Source organism: Chinchilla lanigera, unplaced genomic scaffold (assembly GCF_000276665.1).
Source record: "Chinchilla lanigera isolate Chin_1 unplaced genomic scaffold, ChiLan1.0 scaffold00032, whole genome shotgun sequence".
In the NCBI taxonomy this organism is placed as follows: Eukaryota; Metazoa; Chordata; class Mammalia; order Rodentia; family Chinchillidae; genus Chinchilla; species Chinchilla lanigera.
In genome coordinates, this window is record NW_004955433.1 from 22,318,438 (window position 1) to 22,338,820 (window position 20,383).

At 40.4% G+C, this 20,383-nt stretch overlaps 1 long non-coding RNA gene across 2 annotated transcripts in view; it reads right to left on the minus strand.

The window, feature by feature from the left end:
• LOC106148926 overlaps positions 1-20,383 on the minus strand; it is an 84,510-nt gene that overhangs the window by 13,749 nt on the left and 50,378 nt on the right. For both annotated transcript variants that reach the window (XR_001234699.1, XR_001234698.1), the window contains one exon: positions 16,617-16,665. This is a non-coding gene — a long non-coding RNA (uncharacterized LOC106148926). The remainder of the gene's footprint in view (positions 1-16,616; positions 16,666-20,383) is intronic.

The following is a 20,383-nucleotide window of genomic DNA, read 5'->3' on the forward strand; positions in this document are numbered from 1 at the left end:
AGATGGGCCTTGGAGATCAATTGGATAAGGAAGGAAGAAGAGGGTGATAAAAACCAGATGGTTTGCTAAATTCTTAGAGACAGTAACGTTATCCCCTATGTTCACCTAAGGAATATTCTGGAACACTCAGCAGTATTCTTCACAATGGGCATCTGCAAATTAGCCAGTGTTCATGACACAACAGATTGTTATATAACTATGTGAAGAAGAGCTCTCCAAAAGAATGCATTAGCATGTGGGAGTTGTGTAAATGTAATGCTGAATGAAAGAAACCCTCTATAAACCTGCCAAGCAAAAGTGGACATTGTAAGATTCCATTACCTCAAGGATGAGTTCTGATGTGCTCATTCCCAATTATTGTTACCTGGGTGTGTTCACTGTCAGAAAATCCATCCAGTTATGTATGTATTATCTGGGTGCACTTGCACTGGTAACAAACATGTGGCACTCAATTTGATTTTTCTTTGTGAAGAAGTATTCTTACATAGGGAGGTGATTACCTTCCTTAATCAGGGTGGACCTCATCCAAGCAACTGAAGACCTGAGTAGTACTAAAATTCTAAACAAGATGAGGCATCTGCCTGACTTCCTGAGCTGGAATATCGGTCTTCTCCAGCCCTGAGACGAGATTGTATGTCATCGTAAGTCATTCTTGGTTCTCAGACCTAATCACCAGTTCTGTTGGGACTCCAGCTTGCTAATACTAGATCTTGGCACACAGCATTTCTCTTAATCATGTGAGATAATTCCTTAGTTTATATACAGTTGATCCTCTCTATCAATCAGTTCTACCTCTGAGGATTCAACAAATTGCAAATTTAAAATATTTGAGGTATAACTGTGTCTCTTGATCATATGCAGACTTTTTTCTAGTCATTATTCAACTATATATATTTATGTAGTTTTTCCCAAATACATGGGATTTACAATTCTTTAGATATTATAAGCAATCTAGACATGATAAAGTAAATGGGAGGTTATAAATAGGTTATATGCAAATAGTATGCCATTTTATATTTCTTTTTCTAAAGAGAACAGAAGAACAATAAATAAGTGACTTGAGCATCTACAGATGTGAGTATGTATGGGGTTCTAGATCCCTGGTGTCCCACTAAGACCAAGGGACAACTATAATTATTACACAATATTAATGAAATTTCAATAATACCAATGGCAGAAATCACGCCTTCCGTTTTGGAATGCTAATCCTGTATGCTAGATAGGGACTGGGAACAGCAATCTTATGAGAGAGAATCTAAAGCCCCACTTAGCAGATAAGGAAATAGGTGCACTGAGATATTAACTATGAACCCCAAAGCCACCACCTCTTTGCAGAAACAGAGCAGGATCAAGACCCAGAAACTGCTGCAGTATTCTGCCTCATGATGTCTCGGGAGTGTTTCAAGAAATGTGTCGTGATTATTCTACATTAGGCATTAAATCTACTAGGTCTACATGACCCTACTTTTCTGAAATAAGCCAGATCTCTCAACCCACATACTTTCAAACATTTCACTATGAAATTTTCAATCAAACAAATGAACTCAACCCAGAAAAGCAAACACATTTTGGATAAGAATAGTCATCTTTTTAAATCAGTTTTTGTGTTTCTTATAGAAACCAGGAGCCCAGAGGTACTATTTCTGAAAGCATTTTGTAATGGAAGATTTTACCTGAGTGCTATTTAGTATTATCATTATTATCCTTGTTATTAATAATAATGATTTATGGAGTGGTTGGAGGAGACACTGCTGGTTAGAGACTAGGAACACAGGTCTGACTTGATACTTAAGTCAGCAAATGGAATAGGAAGAGGAGAAGGTAAGGGAAGAAATTAAAACAGATGGCTCTATCTTGAACAGATATCTACCTTCAGGGACCAACAGGCAAACAATACAAAGGAAAGATTCAGCAGAAATGGGACCCAAGGACAAACATTTTTCCTCTACTGTCACTGAGAGAAGCAGTCTGCTGAAACTCACTGAGCCTCATCAGAGGCTATAGCACCTTGACAGATTAACTTCTGACAGCTAGACATCCTAGAAAACTTTTTACAAATAGAACTGCACGTGACTTTCAAGAGAATACTGGGAGCTTGACATAGGTGGCATTACTTCTCATCTCTGCCCCTACACTGCTGGTCAAGACATTGAAAGTTACACAAGCACAGGACCATGTGATAACATCACAAAAGGCCACTTGGGCCCCTCTACAGTATAAAAGTGCTGATGTGGGAAAATGAGCCCTAAAGCCATCTTGTCTAGTGTTCTTAGACACCGTTGACTAATAAATCCATTCAGATATCCTGGGAAATATTTAAATTCCTGGACCCCATCCTAATTCTCAGTAGAACCCAGGATTTATATTCTAAAAGTAAAGCCTCCCAAAGAAATAATTATGGAAATAAACGAAGAATTGGTGTCTTGGGAATGATAGACTTGCTTTACAGTGGCAGAGAAGGCACAACCAGAAAACTCTCACTAACACGTCAGTGAGAGTATAAAATAGCACAGATGAAGAGAACATCCTGAAAGCTTACAGAGAAAAAAAGGATTTATCTTCAATGGGACAGTAATCAGATTCACATCAGTTCTCACCCTGTGAGGGAAAATATATTTCAATTATATACTTTTCCAACACCCATATAAGTATATTAATGTTGCTGCAAAGAATATTTTCTGCAAAACAACAATAAAATTGAGAATACACTTCAGCCAAATGAAAAAGAAATCCAAGAAAAATAGAAAAGGAGTTTAGGAAATCCAAGAAAAAGTGGAAACTAAACCCAGAAGGGGAATCAAATAAATCTCAGGATGACAAGTGTGCACCAAAAATTCAATCAGTCCAAATGGGGAAAGGAAGTCAAGAGATGCCAGAAATAACCTCTTCAAGAAGAAAGCAGACTTTGTCATTTAATTTGTACGGTGAAGAAGATACAACTTCTTAATGTTAAGATGAAGGCATAGATTTTTTTTCTTTATCAGTAAGAGGAAATAAAGAAACAGCTTGGAAAAGCATGACATCTATGCTGATTATGACAAAGTAAAATGCAGCATATTTGCAAAAAATTATTCGGATATAAGTAAAGAAAGAGGGTTTTGGCTTTGTGTTAATGTTCTTCCTGTATGAGTTCAGAGACACAGCTGTGCATTTTCTTCAGTGTGAATCCAGGCAGACCGCAAGACTCTGTTGTGAATAATGTGGACACCAAAAATCCACAAAGCTGAGTGGCTCGGACAAGATCTTTGAAGTCAAAGATTGCATTCAAACTCTGCTTCTGCTCCTTATGAGCTCTGTGACCTCGGACAAATTGCTTCACCTCTTTATGCCTCAGTTCTCTCCTCTGTGGAATGTCACCTACCATACAGGACTCTTGCAGAGATTAAATAAGTTAATATAGGCTACGCATTTAGAATAGCAACTACTTTAGACTTAAGCATAATTATGAGCTGTCGTTACTCTTGGCGTTACAATGTTAAAGCAGATAAATAACAATAACTCATTTACTGTACAGTGTTTATTTTTTAAGATTAGCCTCCTCACAAAATATAAATGACTAAATCACAATTAAATATCAAAAGAAAAACAAAAATCAGGAAGGAAAAACAATTACATAGCTGAAAAAAAGAGAGATAGGAAAGAAAGAGATAAGAGAACTGTTCATTCATTCATCTAAAATGGAAGTGACCAGATACTGTGTAAAAGAAATGGATTAAGCAATAAAAGATTTTGTGAACATTCATATAATTTAAATCATAATTCTAATCAATTTAAATTTATTATTTAATTATATAAACTACATTAATTAATGTTTGATATGCTATGACAGGTATCCATTTTGTAGTGTGCTCATAATTGGTTATGACTATGAGTATTAATAACAAATTTGAAGGCAATTTTCAAAAATAAAACAAGCACTAAACCCAATATTCATTAGCATGAGAAAACAGGTGGTGGAGAGAGAACTGAATTGGAACTCAGCAGGAAGTCACCACTGTTGAGTGCTTACTGTATACCAGGCATTGTCCTAAGAATATATCACCTCACTTAATCGTCTAAAAACTCCAGAATTTAAGCACAACTATTATTATTGTGATCATTTGACCAATGAAGAATTTGAAGCAGAGACGGAATAAGTACCATGTTCCATGACTCCTGAAAAGAAAGTGAGTCTAAACTTCCACCCTCACTACCTCTGATAGCGCTCATCTCTCAAAGAGGGAAGCTAGCAAGGGTGGTTTGCATATTTGATTTAGAGTTAGGGTGGCAAATGCCAGAGGAAAACATAACAATGTCCCACAAAAATGGGACAATGTGGGAAGAAAAATGTTGCACAAAAAAATGTCATGTCTACCCAGAACCTCAGGCTGTAACCTTACTTAGAAATAGTCTTTGCAGATGTAGTTATTTAAAATGAGGTCATACTGGATAAGGTAGGTCCTAAATCTGATGACTGGTATCCTTATAAGGAGCGGAAGAGACGCAGAGAGACAAACATGGAAAAAACCCATATGACAACTGCAGCAGAGACTGAAATAATAACTTCAGACCAAAGGTAAGGGATTGCTGGGAGCCACCTGAAGCTAGGGAGAGGCAAGGGTGAATTATTCCCTGCAGCCTTAGAGGGAGTGTGGCTCTGCTACTTCTAGCCTCCAGAAGCATAAAACAAAGAAAAATATTCTGTGTTTCATACAGCCAGCCTGTGGAAATTTTTTACAACAGCCCTAGGAGACTGAAATAACTAACTAAAAACTTAAAATAGAAATGGCCAAAATGAGTGGAAGGAGAGAGGGAATTTTACCTTGCATTTGACAGTGTTCTCTATCTTTTGCTAAAGGAAAAAGAAACATGTGTTACTCTTTGTAGAGAGCAGACTTTAAGGCAGCCTCCACAGTTCCCACCTTCTGGTATCTGTCATGAGTAATCTCCTCTTTTGGTTTTGGGGTATCGGTAAGACCTGTGCTTCGAAACAACAGAATCCAGCAAAGGCCACTAGATAGCTCTTCCGTGATTGTGTTGCAGGACACCGTCACACCCTTTTGCTAGACTCTCCCATCCTGACCATGTCCCTCTGTGAAGCCAGTGGTCAAGCCAGGGAGGCACACATGCAAGGAGCTGAGGCCAGTCACTACCCAGTAGCTGCCGCAGAGCAGAAGGTGACCTCCTACACTTAGCCAACCAGAACCTCAGTCCGATAGTCTGAATTCCAATAAGAACTGAATTCTACCAAGAACCACAGGAACATGGAAACTTGGAGGAAAACCTTTTCCTTTTTGAGCCTCAGACAAGACCATAGCCTCATCCAACATCTTATTGGTAGCCCTCTATGTAACCCTGAAATACAGGTCTCAGCTAATCTGTGCACAGACTTCTGGCCCACAGAAATCCAAATAGTAAAGGTGTGCTGTTTACAGTCACTAAGTGTGTGATATTGTTATGCACCCATAACTAACTAATATTCTCCTGTAAAAAGCAGCATTAAAAAGATACCTTGAATTTTTGAATTGGCAAATTTTTTATCAATTAAAAATGAATTTAAGAGGACAAATTTTTCTGATGAAGTCAATTGGAGAACAACTCCCTTATTAAAAAAACAAGGAAACAGGCACAGAGAAGGTAAGTCACGTGGGTAGATTCACACAGGGGATTAATAATAGAAACTTTATTGACATGCACATATCCCCCAGTGACCTTCCATTTAGCTCATTGCTGCCTGTAGAATGGCAATTGAAATTTTAAAAAAAAATAGCAGAGCACAATAATTGTTCAGATCAAGGGCAAAGATTCACAGCTTTCTCTCAGATTATATTCATGATAAACTCTGTTCCCAACATTTCCCCCCACTTCCTGGGAGGGTAGATGTGTTAAACAGGCACTTATTAGACCATTTTTTTGACAGCTGTTGCATTTGCAATTACTGTCATATAATTTTTTTTTCTTTTGAATTGCCTCCGACTTGTTTTTATCTGAGCTGAGGTGGAAAATTGAGAAATAGCGGATTCAACAATAATTGACTTTATTAGGAATATGAATGTATTACAGACGCCATATATTAAAAACTCATTGCTTTTATATTGGCCTCAAACACTGTACACTACTTTTATGGTTCCCTCGTCTCCGGTGTTCCCCCTACTTTACTGTTACCATCAGCTTTATGTGCCTCATTCCCTGTCAGGCAGAGGAAACAAATGGTTAAAAATCTAACTGCTCATCAGACACGAGCCAGAGTTCATAAATGAAAGTGGGGAGCCTTGGGTAATTTAAGATATTGCTGTGAGCTGGTGTTGCCAAAACGATGCACTTATTGAACCATAAACAAAAGCAATTAAGATGAGATGTTGATTACTGAGAAGAAAAGCTCCCCAGTAGTACGGAGAAGTACAGGGCACCAGGAATCTCATTTGCATAAGCATCTCTGGAATCCTAAGATGCCCAGGGAGGCTTCCAGGTGTCCTGTAGCAAAAAGGTTCTTATGCCTCATGGGAAAAGTGCTGAAAAGCCCCCAGTAATATGTTGTACAGAGCATCACCATTACCAGCCAGGAGGGAAGACAGAAGCTATTTCTTTATGGCAGAGCCAGGCTGGAAGGGAAGTGCTTCTGAGGTAGATGGAAGGCCTTCAGACACATGATAAAGGCACAACTGGGAGACAGTAGTATTAAATCTGCCTGGAAAAGCATGTTGAGCTCACTGAAGAAGCCCTGAGTGCAGAGGAAGTTGAAGGACAACTCTCGAAGCAGTCCTGAATGGCTAGGCCCTCCAAGCTTGGCCAAAAAGCAGCTGTGATTTAAAGAGCTAAGAACAGAAGGCTTGGTCACCAGCTGGCAAAGCATGGGCTGATGTCTGACCGCAGAAGCAGCATAAGACACAGCAGCCAGAACGCATCTAACTCACATGGGAGAGAAGAGGATACAGGGTTTATTATAAATCTGGAAACAGGCTGGACAAATACAAGGGCATTAAACAACCTCCTACCTCACAGAAGCTAGGATATGCTGGGCAAGTAATGACCGCACTAGAAATCTCTGAACACACTGTTTCTGGGTAAGTCAGGCAAGCCTGATTCTGGACAAGTGTGCCCAGAAATCTCCAAGAATGAGGTACACAGTAGATCCTCAACAATTGTTTGTGAAGGTGGAAAAAAGAGAGAGAAAACAAGAAAAGAATGCATAGATGGAAGTTTTTTTTGTTTGTTTACTTGTTTTTTTACTGGTACCAGGAATCGAACTCACAACCTCAGGCTTGCCAGGCAGGCACTCCGCCACTGAGCTAAATCCCCAGGATGCATAGATAGAATGAATGAGTACATGTACCCCTCTGACTGGAGTCTGAAGTTAAGGTCAAGACTGACCTGTGGAAGTACCTTGAGAAGGCAAAGAAAGTAGAGAGATCACACCAGGGCAAAATGCCTCAAGACACATCTTAAGCTATGGATAGGAGCAAGACAAGCAGAAGAAGAAAAATGAACATCCAGCCAGACAGATGATGTTAGGTCAATTCAATCTTTCCAGACTGTCAGGGGAAATTCTGCAGGCACGTGCTACAGCAAGCCGATCAGCCCGAGACAGCAATCGTTGGCAAATGTGAGCCCAGGAGCAGTGAGCAGATTGACATTCAGGGAAACAGATCCAAATGTCACCAGCCAAAAGCCAGAGCACCTCACAACCTGACTGGGCCACTCAGACATGCGGGGCAATCATCAAACCTATGCCACCACCCTGAGAAGCGGTTTGAGTTTCCTTCAAGTGACCAGTTTCTTAACAAGGAAGTGCATTTGTATTGGTGTAGACGTGGGTCAAAAAGGTGTGGAAATCCAGAGAAAGGAAAATAATATATAGACAACACCCATTTCATGTCAGACTTTACTAAAAACAGAACATCTTATGGAAAAGTCAGCAAATTGTTACATAGGAGGGCTCATTAGCTCTACTGAACCAATAAAGAAACACAGGTTCAGGTAAAGTAAGTGGTCTTTAAAAACTTACATGTGTTATAAGAGACAAAATGAGGATAAATGCTTGCTTTCCTTAGTCATGGAAGTCTTATTCCTTCTACCACTCTGTACTTTTGACATTGACACCAAGAAACACAGAGATATGCAAGGTGAGATATTTTCTAAGCCAAACAAAGACAGAGGTGGAGGAATTTAAATGTTGCTTTTTTCTTTGACTATCTTTATTGCTATTCTGCAACTGAAAGATAAATAATTCATAGAACAGATGGAAAATAAGATGGAAGGCATAGGTAGCAAGAAGAGAAGGTAAATGTGTCATTTCTCTGTTGGGCTTTTCCTGGGCCCTGAATTCCATAATGGAGAGATTGAGGTCTTAAGGCTGAGATCGAGTCATTGTTCCTGGCAGAATGAGAGTCCTGGAAAGGAAAAATAATCTATGGCCAGGAACATGGAAACCCTGACACACTGCTCCTATGATGTAAGGGGTACAGTAGCCTAGAATTCATTCAATAAACACTCATTGGTGACATCTGCTGTTCTTATCTCCAGGAATAAAGAAGTCCTGCCTACTCACCAGTCAAATTCAAGGAGGAAAGACATGTTCAAAGACATTGGCAAGATCACAGGACAAAGCCCTCTCTAGGGTAACATAGCTTCTGAGGCCATGATTGCATGATTTTTGTGGTTTAATTCATTTAGTCAATAAACTTCTATTAAGTGACTACTTTGAGATAGGGTATTGTAGATTCTAAGGATATACCAGTGAATGAAATGGATAATAAAATATCTGTTTGCCCTTGGGCTCACATTCTAGGGAAACATATTCTGCTGGTGTTCAATTTTGTCATGTTTCTTCCCCACATGTCTAGCAAAATAGTCCTGTTGCCTTTCACTTCAGAAAGCTGAGCAATGAGAATCAGAATAGGGTTTTGAAGCTGTAGATTCAAATCCTGGAGTTGACACATCTTTACTAAGAGATGATCAAGGATAACAAATTGGAAGGGTATTTCCCTGATGATGACAAGGGAAAATAATATTGTCACCGAAAAAATAGAAGAGTTAGTCTGAGAATGTTAAACCATGTAGCCAACCATCTCTTCATTGGAGGGGAGGGTCACCTTAGTCTATTTTCTGCAGCTCAGTAGAATACCTGACACTGGATAATTTATGAAGAAAAGAATTTCACTGGGCTCAGAGTTCTAGGAGCTGAGATGTTCAAGGTCATGTAGCCACATCTTGTAAGAGCTTCCTTCTGCATCAGCTCATGGGAGAAAGGAGTAAGGCAAGTGGGAGGCTACAGAAGAGCAAGAACATGAACGGCAACCTTGCTCTGTACTCACCCACGTTTGTGATAACTAATTCAGCCCCACAAGAGCAAAACTCACTGGAGAAAGGCATTAATCCATTCATGAGGGCTCTGCCCTCCTTGCTCAAACACATCTCAGCAGGTGCCACCTTCCGACGCTGCGGCAGTGGCAATCAAATTTCAACATGAGTTTCAGAGAGGACATCCATATTCAAACCAGAGCACTGTATGTATCAGCTTGTCAGCTAGGAATCTCTGCTTCTAGTTCCTACCTGGTCTCTATAGTGGCTCTGGCATACTATAGACACATGCATCATTTGAAATCTTACTTATTTTATACAATCATAAAATATAGAAAACTCAAAATCATTAACTATGGAAGAGAGAGAGGAAGGAAGAATATAGAGGAGAGGAGTATTTCACAAAGACTATTTCTGTGGTCAGAGACAATCCATCCCTGCCCTGGGAGTGTAATGAAGTACACTATGAGAAATGCTTTTGAGGGATTTCTAGGAAGTTCTTAACTATACGTCCTTCCTCCTGATGAGACACTGCTAAAAGAAAGGGAACCATCAAGCTCTGCCCGGTTTCTGATTTGGTTTACTGGGTGGGTAATAAAGCTGCTACCAATAATGACACAATAAGAGTCAGACAGAGTTATAAACTGTGGCCTGTGTTCAACTTGACACATCTGATGGCCATTCAGGAATTGATAGAAACTAAAAGTTAAACATAAGACTCTGTACTCTGCAGAAGCTTGGACTGGAGATGACGGTTTCAGAGACACTGGAATGGAAGTAGTGATTATTACCATGACAGGTAAGGAGGTGACTGAGGAGTATTAATAAAGTAAGAGGAGGAGGTTGAGGAAAAAGATTGGAGATACTGTGTTGGGAGCTGCTAGAGCTGGATATTGGTCATGTGTGTGAGGCCAGGAGAGAGCCAGAGTGCCTCAGGAAGTCAAGCTACCTCAGTATTGAAAAAAGTATCCAGCCTGGACAATTAGAGTAATTAGTTGCTAGGCAACTTCACCTCTCCTGATACTAACTTTGCAAGAGAATAAATAAATGCCCCTACTGTTGAAGTCAGTCCTCTTGCCCATCAGGTAAGAGGTAACACCACCTGACCCTGGCTATTGTCTCTCGTCTTTATTTTTGAAATCCTCTTGCCATTTTCTCCTGGGGATGACCAAGAGACCACTGAGTCCCACAATACTGCTATTTAAAAGTGGACAATAAAAGGACATCAAGGAAATGGGTCTAAAAGAAGCATGCAGAGCTGAAAGTTGAGGAACTGGGGAGCTGAACTGTGATGAGGGACTTACACCAAGACCAAGGACACAGGAATCTCGGCCTCCATTCATACCAGCATCAGGATGGGCATGCCAATAGCTCCCTGAGACACACCTTCTTCTAATGGCTACAAAGCAGGCTCTGTGAACAGTCATACACTTTACCTGAAGAAATGCCATATTGGAGGGGATACCACCCCAGAAAGGTAGGGTGTTATGGCAAAGCCCAAGATAGGAAGCTTAAAGATGAAGTACATATACGTGGTTTCCTTAGACTTAGCGAAAAATTCCTTCTTCACCTCCTCTGCAAAGTATAAATGCTCTAGAAAGAAATCTTCCCTGGTTATAAATTCTCTTGGTTCCTTTTTAACCAGTCAGGCAAGATTGATGAGCTAAGCTGGTTGATAGAGAAGCAATTGGAAGTATCATTATTTGCCTTGTATTTATCTGCATTTATGTTAATGGCTTTGTTCTTGATCAGAGCAGCCATGAAACGAGGGGAAATGTTTATTGCACTCAAAGTTTTCCTGTGATGAATTATGTGGGAGTCACAAGATAGCCAATACTCGTAATGTGTAGAAAATATTTCCTTTATTTTTTTTTTCCTGCTTCTGATCCCAAATAGCACAGGCTTCCTGCATAGTTGGGACCAAACCAACCCAATTTTTTATATTCTGCTTTGTTGTCTGATTGATTTAATGCTTTTTGTGGTCAGACTTAGCAGAGAAAAAGAACATGCATACAATTTCTCTCTGGCATGCTTTTTCTTGCTTGCTCTTTTTCAAAGGGTAATTTCATAAAATCACAGGGCTTAGTGGGACTTTGTGTACATTTTTCTTAATTCTTCACTGTGCAGAAACACTTTGCAGGAAAAAGGAGAAAGAACGTAATTTGGGCAAGCTTATAGAGGTCCAACTCTGTGCCTTGATATCTCTCTTGCATTACTGTATTTAATCTTCATGAAACTTTATTCTGTCCATATCAAAGATAAATAAATTGAGGCTTGAGGAATGTCAGCTGTAGGTTAGTGAACTACTGCCTATTGCCCTAATTGTATTTGACTTCTGTTTTTTGTAAGTAAAGTTTTCTTGGAACACAAACACATTCATTCATTTACTTATCACTTACAGCTGCTTTCAAGATATGGAGGCAAAGTTGAATAGCTACAACTAAGATCACATGGCCAGTAAAACCTAAAATATTTACTATCAGAGTCTTAATGGAAATACTGTAGCTTGCTAACTCTTGTTGTAAGAAAACTGTAACTTTCTCAGACAACATGTTTTATTCTGGTTTCTGTTATTCTAACAAAATACCTGAAGCTGAATAATGTATACAGTAAAGGATTTATTGAGCCCTGGTTGTGGAGGTTCAGAACCAGTGGTGGCAGTGCTTGTAGATGACATCACACAGCAATATAGAATGCAAGAGAAGGACTAAGAGGCCAGGATTACTCTTATATATCTACTCAGTCTCACGAGAGCTAACTCATTCCAAGTAAGCAGCATTAATCTCTTCTGAGTGCACTGCCTCCAGTAATCTGACCATCTTCCACTAGTCACCATCTTTTCTTAAAATTTCCACGAGTTCTTCATACCACTACATGGGGGACCAAACTTCTATCACATGCACCCTTGAGGAACAAACCACACCAAGAGCATAGCAACACATGGCTGGGATAGTAAGGCCTCATTCTCACTTTTTTGTACCATGTTACTGCTTCTCTCATTCAGAATATCAACCAAGCAGAGGAAGAATTAGGTGGGCCCTTCGTGCATTTGCACCCAAAAAGGGACTCAGCCACCTTCTTGGAAGCCAGTTATGCTGCCTGCAGCAAATTGCAGGTAGCCAGGACATATGTGCAAGGAAGACATTTGAGAAATGGATACTTCACTGTGCTCACACCACAGTGGGTTGCCTTTTTTCTTCTGTAGAAATAAGACCAGAAGACTAGTCAGTTTAAGCAGAACAGTACTGCCTTTACCAGGGAAAGTTTCCAGCAAACAGTACAATTCGATATAAGTTGTTCATGTCACAGGTCACATGAATTTTTCAAAAAGCTTCTGAAAGAAACATGGAGAGGTAAAAAATGATTTTGGAGACTGAACCATTTAGAATGGTGATGTTGAGGAAGGCAAGCAAAGGTGAGAGTGTTAGAAGCAGCCATTTAGTGAACTTCTATATATGTCACAAGATTTACACAAAGTTAAAGTTTACGTAAGTTTTTCCAACCCAGGCACACTTTGAGAAATAGGTAGTTTTGTAACATGAGGACAAATCCAGAAATGTGATGAGATTTACCCAACATTCCACAGTAATAAATAATAGAGGTAAGATTTGAATCAGGGTCTATAAGCAAAGCCCACTCTCTTTCCCATGCACCTCATCTTAAATGAATCCAGCAGATCAAGAAATAATTCTGAAGCTAAACATGGTGGTACACACCTGTAATTCCTGGACTCAGGAGGCTGAGGTTCATGTGTTCAAAGCCAGCCTGAGTTATACAGTAAGTTCAAGGTCAGCTGGGACAACATAGTGATACTCTGTCTTATATAAAATTAAAATAATAAAATAACTGAGAATTAGCTCAAAAAATGGAGTTCAGGTTTTCTTCAGGTTAGCTTTTCCTAGAGGTGAAATAAACTTCAGTGAACAAAAGATCATCAAAAACAGATATCTGTGGTCATGAAGGGAGCTGGTCATGAAGGGAGCTGGAAGCCTGAAGATGAGAGGGAAGGCAATGTTTCGGGTAGAGGATGGGAGTCCATGTTGGAGGGAAGCTGGGATGGCCAGAAAGGACTGTGAGTAGAGCGTGCTTGACCTGGGAGATCTGTGGGTATCAGTCAGAGCTGGAATACCAAAGATAGATCAAATGAGGCAGATATGTATTAGATGCAAATAAGATAGCAGAAGAGCAAACCATCCATGGAGGTCTATTCTATAGACATCAGAGGACAGAAACATCTGCCCTGGGTCTAATTTGAGATGAGATCTTTACATAGAAAGTCTGAGGACTTGGAGAATTTCAGAAAAGCTGACACAGAAGGGGTTAATGGGTAATTTGGTCCAAATTTCCAACTAATGCTGAACACCACAACACCCACTACTGGGCTTGCCCAGCCCCGCCTGATGATCTCTGTCTAATGATAGGCATTGTAGTGCCCATAGCATCAGGTAGTTACAGTTAAAACTTCCCTGTGACTTGTGCCAATCTGTCCCAAGTCTGTCCTAAAGATAACAGATAAGACCTAACTATACTTACATGTATAATTTCTTAAATATACAGACAGCTATCATATAACCTGATGATCATTCTCTCCAAGTTAAAACCAAAATCACCACTATCGAGGCTCTTTGCATATGATCATCCTACAGGGACCTGTATATGTTGTCTCATTTCCCTAAGAGCTTTGCATTACTAGCTCTACTTTATAGAGAGAAAACTGAGGCTCAGAGAACATCAGTAAGTTCTTCTCAGTAACTTCACCAGGGATTTAAAGAGACAGAATTCCAACACAAGCTATTCTTTGAGCCTCAAGCAATTCCTAACATGAGAAGTTTTGAGATTCTTCAGCATAATAGTAAATTGCAAGTAGAGTCGAGTCAAAGCTATCTAATAAAGATATTTGATCAGTTGAAAAATGTCTACATATAAAATACCTACTTGACCTGTTTCTGACGTTTAAAATAAAAGTCAGTGGTGTGAGTCTTTGTAAATTCAGGTCAGAAACCCACCCAGTTTCTGCAGAATAATCAATAAAATCCTATTTCCTTACAATTATCAAACAGTGGGAATATATATTTGGTAATTAGATATATTTCCCCTCTTTGTCATTTTAAAATCAATAACATCTTTAAAATATATTTTCATGATAATCTCCTCTAATAAAAAGTGTCAGAAGAGGCAGTTTCATGGGCTATAACTTTATAGACAATGAGGTTAATCAAGGTGGATACATTTTCAAAAATGGTTATGAGTTACTGAGCCTCCAAGGTCGAAAGACAGAAATCATCTATAAAATTTTGGTTTTAAATGGCACCATAAATGCCAATGCCAGTTACAATTTCCAGCCTTTTCTCCTTCCATTTGTACGCCCAGCACCATTTCAAATAGGAACTAGCCTCCTGTGAGTGCGTTAATGAAATTGTAACTCCTGTGAATTCTTTGGTCTAGAACAACTTCCATGCATTACAGATGAAACCATCCACAGAAACATGAGCTGAAAGTTTGACTTCCAAAGACCTGCTGTCTGACACACATTTACTTTTTGCATATATTTAAGACAAGAGGAATAGACACTTCAAAAATAACAGATTCTGCTTTGCATGAAAATATAATATGTTTCTATCTTAATGATGTAAAAGAATAGCTTGTTATCACAGTGTATCTGAAGAAAAAAAAACAAATTACACATGCAAATGTTTTTGGGCTAATTAATTCCATTCTGAAGATAAAATTGGGACAGTGCATAATTGCAAGCAGATTCCTAATAAGATCTGGAATCTAGCAATGTTTAACTGAGGTCCCAGAACATATATTTCCAGGAGATGAAGTTCTTGTAGAGCCTTATGTTGGTGCCTGGTTCATTCCAGGTTTGCAGAGTCTTGATATACCGATTAGTTATTTGTCTCATCACTCTTGCATGTTAAAACCTCAGGGTCAAAATTCAGACTAAATAGGTGGAAATTGTAGTTACCTTGTACAAATTACAATACCACTCAGGAGACTGGAATTAATCTATAACAGTGACATAAAGACAACATTATAAAACCTATGTCAGTTACACAATTAGAGTGGTATTTTAATCTGAAGGCCCAATTTCACTTTAAATTAGTTGAAAGAATATGGGCCTGGAGTTGTACGTACCCAGATTTAAATAATTAATCTGCCAGCGATTTTGCTAAATGAAAGAAGGAAACACCTTAAAAAACCTTAATATTGTACCAATTTTTTCATCTGTAAAATGGGGTTAAAAATATCCACCTTCTGGGTTTTGTTGTTGGTTTTTATGAGAGTCAGAACAAAAAATGTATTTGTGTTTGAGTAGAAAAAAATCTTTACAATCCCAGCAGACTTTTGCATGCATTTGCTCCTAAAAATAATTCTTTTGTGATGTCATGAGACCAAATCTCTTGAAAATCTCCCCCCGCAAAAAAATCTGGGGAAATCCTTTGGACTTCCCAAAGCTGTGTCCTAGAACTAGCTGCAACTCTACCCATCCACATGGCTGAAGAATTGAAGTTGGCATGAAAGATTAAACAGATTTCTCACTATTCACGTTACCAAGTAAAAGAGAGACTTTCTGGTATCTTGACCTAAGGTCAGCATCTGAATAACCCTGTCAGGAGAGGAAAATAATGAGGGTTCCTAAGTTGGGAGTACCCTCCTAGCTTGCACCAGTCCACAGATAGATGTGTCCTGACCACAGAAGTCAGAGTTTTAAAATAGAGTCAGGAAAGGTAAGGACTACCAAAGCTGAGGTCCCAGAAAAAAGCTGAGAGCAAACCAAAGAGACAACAGAACCAAGTAATGAGTCAGGTCCTTTTAAAAAATGGATCTTGGGTAGAATTCATAAAAGGACACTGAACTCAGAGAGTACCTGGCCAAAAGGGCACTGTGAGAGTTCAGAATGTAAGAATTTCCAATATTTCCCATGTCTTTAAAAGAGTTGGGCCAAGAGGCATGGTTCAGAGGAAGACATTTACAGCCACAGAAGCAGGAGGAAGATGTGGTCCCAGAGAATTAAGTAGGGGCCAGGGCATGACCAGCCATGTCTGGGAGCTTGACGCACAGGTAGGTGCCCATAGGTTTCAGGGAACCGCTGTTAGTCCTAAGTAGGTTTCATTTCCAAAACACACCTTAGCTCCTATACCAATATCCAGGGTTATCCTAAGGACATGAAAAAGTCTTACTTCCAAGTCAAGGCAAAAAAAGTCACTTTGATTTTCCTGTAGGTGGGAATGAAATTAATTCCCCCTATGTCCAGCTGGTGAATCTAATAGGAGTATAGAAGTTGCCTTTTTTTCTTCTCTGAAACATGCTGTTATTTCTTCCCTTCAACATACCTGAGGTCCTCTCATAGGCTGCAAATTCCTCTGAGCATCATCTTCTCATCTGTGAAATGGAGAGAATGAAACTGAGATGATGGTGGAAAGGCTTACAATGGGATTTAGTAAAAATTAGGAGCCATCTTGGGCACTTTGGTTAAGCAGCAGGAATTCTGGACTTAGATGTCTTGCTATTATTGTCTGTGTTTGATGTCCTCTGACATTCAACTGTAAAGTAGTTCTGTTTAGGAAATAAGGTCACCTGTGGAGGACTTAAATCCCTCTTCATCTGAGCCCTGTGCCTCCTCTGTTAGATCATGCAGTCCTGTTGGATATTGGCAGCAACCTGTCTGACTGAGGAGAGATCCCACTGACGTCAGTGGTGGTGTGAATTCAGAGAAGCCAGATGCATGTGGAAACTTTAAGGTTCACAGGTGATTGTGTGGGACCCTAGAAGGTATAATAAGCATCGAGCACCTTCCTGGCCCCTCCTGGCCTCACCCAGGGCCGGATTGCCCCACTCCAGGTCTCTCCCATCTCATTCAGTTCTTCTGATTTCCATATGCCAAAAGTCCCACCCATGCAGGATGGTGAGGGAAAGAAAAGCACGTCATCCTTGTTTTTTTAAATTCCTTTTTTCATCTTCTTATCACAAGTTCCTTGGTAATTTTCCGATTTCAAAGGAAATATTTGGAAGGATATCTGAGGACTGGATGCGTTCATGTTTTACACCAAATGCTTTCAACATGAGAATCCGCCCAGTCGTATCTAATAAAAATATCCTTCCTGAGCTGGTACCAGGAGGTTTCATTAAAATAGCAGTCGATAAGCAAAGCTGATTTGGCACCAAGGAAAAAAATCACAGGCATATCAGGCTTTTGGAATTCAAGAGCACAGCTGAATCGAGGCCTTTTGTAGTTGTTTTAGGACCATATTCTGCATGTTGCCTCATCAGATGCCAAAGAATGTACTACAAAGGAGAATAAATAGCTTCTTCCCATCATAACTTCATAGCTGAGGTGCCTATAACAAAAGACAGATTAACCAGAAAAAGCATACAGATTATTTAACGTAAGTTTTAAGTGACACAGGAGCCTTTAGACACAAAGGCCCAGAGAAACAGTGAAACCTATATATTTTTATGCTGAGTTTGATGAAGAAGTTGAAAGTTTTAAGCAAACGTGACAGAACAAAGGGCTATGCTTTAGCAACACTAACATGGGGGAACTTAGCAGGGCCTGTGGATTTAGATTTAAATGTCCCAGTGCCTTCAGAGATAAAGATGTCCTTTTCCTCAAGTTACAGGAAGGGTGTCTTTCTAATAAAGGTCTTATGACCTGCTTCAGGAGAGAAGGGGAAGGTTAAGAATGACCTTCCTGCTTCTGCTGTTTTTCTAAATACAAAGGTGCCACATTTGAGGGCAGCTTGCCCTGAACCCCAAAACACAACACCAAGCCATATTCAATTGTCACGGAGACATTATTGGAGATCAGTTCTCTATCCATCATGCTGACATGGACCACTGCTGATTTCTTACTACCAAGGACCTTCCTGTCCCTGAGTTAATGCGTATATATGCTCTCAGGAATAATTCCTCCCAGGAATTCATCTTTTAGAACACAACTGTCCAACCAAAAACAAAAAAATTACAACCATTATTGGGTGCCCAGACAAGTAGTTCCTAATGCAGTCATTATTATAGTTTCATTTTGTTGTAGTTCATTATTATAGCATCAAATACGTACTGCTTATCACCATGACTAGGTTGCTTGCCAGGCACTGGAAACCCCAGATTAAACAGGGAGCTTGCCTACCCATGCTCACCATCCACCCAGTGGCCATCACTGCCACAGGGAAGTAAAAGAAGGAGGGGGCTGCTCTGACCTGAGAGAAGCACAGGAGGCTTTCTCAGACACCTAAACTGACCTCTGGCTGAGGAAAGGCCTGGGCACAAGGATGGGAGAGGCAGAAGTGTGGAAAGCTAATTAGCAAAACAAGATGCAAGGTCAGAGCTCTGCTGGTCAATACGCATTCAGAAAATTCTTAAAAACTCAAGTTGCCTGAAGTTATAAAGGTGTAAGAAATGCAAGGGTGGGAAAATGGTCCAAAGCCCCATGATGGGCTTCTGTTTTCCAGGTCTAACTTTACTCAGCCTCATACATACGCCGGGGGCCTTTGCAGAGCTGTGGCTCTCTGCTTCTACTCTCATCACTGTGATGCAGTAGAAACCCAGCGGGTTCTAGGACAATGGGGCTACAGAAGCCTGGGCTGTAACTCTGAGATGCCAAAGCATCCTCTAAGCCTCCTCATTTTTGTCAGTGTAGTCTAGTTCTGATGTCTGTGCACATTACGTGTCCAGGCCTGTCAGACCTTCCTCCCTTTTCTCACTTTGTGTTTCTAGACATTGAGGTCAAACCTCCTCTCTTCTGTGAGCAAAGGCTGCCTCTGCCTGGTCACTGGCAGCTCTGAGCTCCAGGTTGCTTCCTCTGAGTTCCACCACACTGTGCCCAGCCAGTCAACCTTTGTCTCTCTGTGCAGAGTTTATCTTTATAAATAACAGCACAATGTTAGGGACAGTGTCCTAAGCACTGAGAATGGGCTTTCCCTAGGCCAGTGATGGTAAGCCTTTTGGAGAATAAATACCCAGACTGCAATGCAAAACCCACTTATTTATCACAAAGTGCCAGCACTACAGTTAAACCTGAATGCTTGGCTGCTGGGGCATTGCTGGGGCGATCAGTCTCACCAGAATGACTTGGCTTGCGTGCCAACAGAGGGCTCTGTGTGTCTGCTGCAGCATGCGTGCCATTGGTTCACCACCACTGTGCTAGGCCATCCGCTCCCTCCCTCAGATGGATTAGGATCTTTATGAGCAGAGATCTAGTGCTATAGTGAGGAACATGGGTCTGGAACCAGAGTGAATGGAATTGTATCCTTTCTGCCACTTACTTAGCTTGTAACCTGGTGACTTAACAGTTTCTCTGTGCATTGGTATCTATCATTTGTAATGTGGGGATTACAACAATCCCCACCTCATGGGTCTTATTACAATGATCACTGAGCCACATAAGCGGAGACCCTAGAGGGTGTACTGAAAGTTTCATGAGTTGATACGTAAAGCACTTAGTAGGAGCTCTGTGCAGAAATGTCTATTTTAATATGTTTATTTTTAAACTCAGATTTCTCTTTGCCTTGCAGCTAGATTGACTACACAAGCCAATTTCCCACAGTCCCTTCTAACTGCAGCATTTTTCAATCCCAGCTGCCACACTGTGGCCTCAGAGTCCCTTGGGAAAGTCAGACCCCATGTCAGGGCGACCTCCGGCCCCAGGGCAGAGCCAGGAGCCTGTGTGGGACACCCACCCACACATGCTTCAAGTTATAGCTAAGACTTAGAGCTAAAAAAAAACCTCCTTCAAAACCTTATACTTTTTTTTTCCTGGTTGTTTCCAGTACATGAATTAGGTCTGGAAAAAAAAGAAATAGAAGAATAAAGAGAAGTAACTGATCTGTTTTGTGCCAGAGCTGTCTGGTCCCTCCAAACACTTAATCCAGCAGCTCTCATTGTCTGGGATCAAAGCGCCTTCCCCACTCTCCAGCTTTGTTCTACTTAGAGCAGGCAGCAGGCTGAAAGGAGAACTCCTCCAAGCTTCCTGCCCCTCCTTTTGCCTGAACTTGGAGAGAACAAAGAGATTTACAAGGCAAGGATCCCAAGTACAAGGTGCTAATGATCAGAATCACATACATCTGAGGTCTGGACAACTGTTCCCAAGGCAGCAGGCTGA